This window comes from Scardinius erythrophthalmus (assembly GCF_964197995.2).
Source record: "Scardinius erythrophthalmus genome assembly, chromosome: 17".
Classification (NCBI taxonomy): Eukaryota; Metazoa; Chordata; class Actinopteri; order Cypriniformes; family Leuciscidae; genus Scardinius; species Scardinius erythrophthalmus.
The window spans coordinates 4,271,491-4,276,490 of NC_138237.1; positions in this window are offsets into that span (position 1 = coordinate 4,271,491).

Sequence of the window (5,000 nt, forward strand, 5' to 3'; positions counted from 1 at the left end):
ATAGGGAAAAACGTTTAACCCCCTGAGGTCGGCTGTCGCGCCGGCGCGATAGGCTCGTTTTTTTCCGTATGAGTGCAAAAAAAAAATAAAAAAAAAATAATAATTTTTATCTTATATGCTTGTGTTATACATCAATCGATCCTGTTTAGTGTGTATTTTTTTTTGTGTATGCTCATAATAAAAACAAAGTGTTGTGCTTTTTGCCAAATAAAGAAAAATAAACATGATGCGAGTTCTGCCTACTCTCCGTCAGTGAAGTCAATTCTGAAACGCGTCCGAAAATGAACTGTAACTCAGCGAATACTCAGTCAAACAGGCATACAGTCACACAGGCATGAAGCTTGAATTTTCTTCTTTTAAATGAAGTAATTTTTATGAAAAACAAATATTCACAGTTTATGTAATATGTATGCAAAGAGAGAGATGTCAGTCGTTCTCATCTCAGCTAATTAAGTTTTAATGTGCTCCGCCCACGGAGAGCGCGCGCTATTCAAACGCAAATGTGAGGCGATCCAAACAAACCTGTGAAACGCCCACATCAGCTGGATAACACACACCGCGAGTTCACTTTCAGACTTATGTACTTTACGATGCTGTGAGGAATACTACTATCTTGATAATAATCCTGCAAAAATTTACCTCAGAAGTTCTGGAAGTATCATTTCGAGGAGCAAACGGATCCCGCTGAGGAATTAGGTCAGTTCTGTTTGCTTTGTTCTAATCTGAATGAATGAACGCACAGATGCGTGCTGTTGTGGAGCTACAGCTGGCAAAAATACTGTTTAAATATGAATTGCGTTTCTGTGTATGAATGAATGAACGAACGAACGCACAGATGCGTGCTGTTGTGGAGCTACTACAGCTGGCAAAAATACTGTTTAAATAATATGAATCGCGTTTGAATGAATGAACGCACAGATGCGCGCTGTTGTGGAGCTACTACAGCTATGAAGGTAAAACAGTAGCAAAACTCGAGAGCTTGCTAATTTGAATGTGAGAACTTGTAAAATTAATATTTGTATTTGTAAGTTGAAATTTATACTTGCAGCTCTGATGTGAAAAGCTGCATCTATCGATTTGCACACACAGACAATACTCCGAACACATGTGTTTTGAATTCGAAGTTGCAGATTAATAGTTACAAATGTGTAAAGTGTCATTTACATAAACAAAATGACAGGCACAATTGTGTACTACACATTTATCTTTGTGCTTTAGTTCAGTTTCGTTGTACAACCATATCTGGCAGTACAACTTCAAATCCTAGCGCTTTGACTTTTGCTACTCTTTTTGCGATATGCCTGTAGCAAAACTCACTCGTGCACTTGTAAATGCAGACTTGAGAGAGCAGAGTCGGGGGCGGGGCTGGGGTCGGAATGAAGTCATTTTATTGGTCGATGCCTCACCAATGAACAACGCCAGCCACAATGAAAACATTTATGCTTATGTATCAGCTATTTTTTAAAACGCTTGGAAAATATTTTTATGAAATATCATTAGTTTTACTGGAATAGTTTTACAGAATATGAACGCAACGCGTTTAATTGAGACAGTGGTATTAAAAGACCAAACTCAGGAAACACCATAAAGCATACAGAAAAAAAATGAGCACAGAATATGAACGCAACGCGTTTAATTGTACGTTTTCCTCGAACCCAAGAAAACACTTAATGAGGCTTAATGGACCAACAGTTATAAAATAAAAATTAAAAACAATAAAAAAACACATAATTTGTTACTTTATTAATAAAACACAGGCAGCGAGTTTATTTGCACTGAACACACATTTGCTTATATATATATGCCAATTCCATTGCAATATGAAAATGCACCTAAATTATCTGATAAGAATGTAAAATGTATACCTTGAAATGCAATGTAAGTCGCTTTGGAAAAATGTAAATGTTTTAAATATTCACCCTAGCCTAACTGTTGGACACACAAAAACAAACAAAACATAAATAAATTATATATATACGTACGTACGTACGTACGTACGTACGTGTGTGTGTGTGTGTGTGTGTGTCTTTTAGCCTACAGTCTATGGTATATATATACCAGATATGGCAAATATATATGGCATACGTCATATGTTTTACGTCATATTCTGTGCTCATCTGCTTTTCTGTAGTATGCATTAGCATTGTGTCTACTGAGTTTGATAATATCGTTTATTTATTTTAATATCAGTCTAATGCATTAAGCCATGTTAGTGTTTCAGTGCACGCGGGTTTCGTGACATCATCGAACTCCCATTTCATTGGCTAGGTGCCAACCAAATAAAACGTCTCCTTTGACCCCCCCTCCTCCCGCCCCCCTTTCTCTCTCACCGCTTCTGAGTTTCAAGTGCACAAGTTAGTTTTGCACCTGATATATCGCGAAAAGAGTAGCAAAAGTCAAGGCGCGAAATTTGAAATTGCAGTGACAGATTTGAGAAGTTGCAAGTGCCTATTTGAGGTAGTACAGCGAATGTGAACGTAAGATTAAACGCAAAATATATATTACAAGTTTGTGTCTGTCGTTGTATTTCTGTGAATGGCATTTTACACATTTGTGTCTACTTGTCTGCAGCTTCAGATTCAGAATACAGGTTTGTGACTATTATCTGCGAGTGCAAATTTCAAAATTCAACTTCAGATTTTTATTTTACAGGTTTTCACATTGGGGCTGTGAGTGTAAATGTTCATGTACAAGTACGAATATTTATTGTACAAGTTCTCAAATTCACGTTTACATGCTCTCGAGTTTTGCTACTGTTTTACCTTCATACACAGCTGGCAAAAATACTGTTTAAATAATATGAATCGCGTTTGAATGAATGAACGCAAAGATGCGTGCTGTTGTGGAGCTACTACAGCTGGCAAAAATACTGTTTAAATATGAATTGCGTTTCTGTGTATGAATGAATGAACGAACGAACGAACGCACAGATGCGTGCTGTTGTGGAGCTACTACAGCTGGCAAAAATACTGTTTTAATATGAATCGCGAATACAAAGAAAGATTACACTGGAAATATTGTTACAATTTTAAATGTTGTTGTAATTGTATAACCTTAATTGTATAAAATATATATATATATATATATATATATATATATATATATATATATATATATATAAGGATAGATGTAAACAAAATCTTAAAAGGTCATTATAAGCCTTCTCTTTAAATAATTTTATTATGCTTTATTAGTGACACATTTGGGAAGAGAATATATTCCAAATCTGAAAATACAGTATGAGAACAATTAACTGCACAATTACTAGAAATGTTTACCTTGGATATTTTACAATTTGCAAGCAAAATTTGTGGAAAAAAACAACAAACCAGTTATATATTGTCCTTGCATTTTTGTGGCTCATTCACACACCTGAATGAAAGGCTCATTACGTATGCAGCCTCATTATGCGGGCCCCATTGACTCCACAGGTGTGAATCACGCCCACCCGCATATGGCCTTTCCAAACAAAAAGTGTTTTACAAGATTTAAATCAATGTATTTTGTTATGTGAATGATTAGGCAGGATGATTTTCACATAATTTTGAAGAAAAAATTCTAGGCAACGTCATCCATTTGTCAAAAGTCTTATTTACATATATTTAGAATGTGTTTTATGGCCTTATTTCAGAAACTTTAGTTTTTTGTTTTTGAAAAAACCATGCATAAACATTATTCTATCAAAAATACAAACATGTACATGCAAGTTGTTCATATATTATGGTAGCCCTGTTTGTGCTAAATAGAGTGAATTTACACCTTTGCCATTAATATGTTTATAAGCAACTGAAAAAAGCACAAATGTCAGGGCATGTCAGAACATCTCAAGGACCCCAAAAACCCCTCAGACCCCAGAGGGTTAAATATGTCATTTTGGTGATCAAAGATGAGTTTTAAGGGATAAAATTATTGACTTTAGGGGAACTTCATATAGAATATGAAGTATACAGTATGCAGTGCATTATACTTTCCAGTTGTCAATCTGAATATAAATATGGCTTTAATTGTTTGTTTTAAATGTCATAACTTCATACTGTGTTGCATTTACTATTGGCTGTAGATTTATTTGAAATTCTATGAAAGTATATGAAACAGTATGCAATACCCAACAGCAATCAGTTATAGCAATCAGTTTTATAAATATTAATATTAAAATATTTGTATATGTAATGTTTATATTTATTTATTTATTTATTTATTTATAAAGCTCTGTTTACAATATGTATGTATGTATAGCAAAGCAATCAGAGCTTTATATTAATATTAAAATAGTTAGATATTTTTGTTGTTTTATATTAATAAGTCTCTTCTGCTCACCAAGGCTGCATTTATTTGTTCAAATATACAGTAAAAACAGTGAAGTATTATTGTGTGTGTGTGTGTGTGTGTGTGTGTGTGTGTGTGTGTGTGTGTGTGTGTGTGTGTGTGTGTGTGTGTGTGTGTGTGTGTGTGTGTGTGTGTGTGTGTGTGTGTGTGTGTGTGTGTGTGTGTGTGTGTGTGTGTGTGTGTGTGTGTGTGTGTGTGTGTGTGTGTGTGTGTGTGTGTGTGTGTGTGTGTGTGTGTGTGTGTGTGTGTGTGTGTGTGTGTGTGTGTGTGTGTGTGTGTGTGTGTGTGTGTGAGACAGGTTTATGTGCGCGTGTTTGATTATCACCTACGTCATTCCCAGCAAGCCTTTCCAACAATGAGGGAGAAATAGCCAAACTGTCCTTGAAACACTGGAACAACATGCCCAGTAAAAACTATACAGCTGGAGCTCAAGAACATAAACTCTCCTGGATTATTACACCTCAGAAATTACCGTTTGAATGACTTCAGACTCCCAAAGTTATTGATCGATCAGCACGTGATCTGTGATCAACAGCCAGAGAAATGCCACACGGAGCAGAAGGGATTATGGGTCCTGCGGTCATGATGCTCTACAGCTGACTGAGGCATGATGGGAAAGAATAACACCCACATACACACACATCTGAGCAATATTGATTATCTCCCAGGCTGTT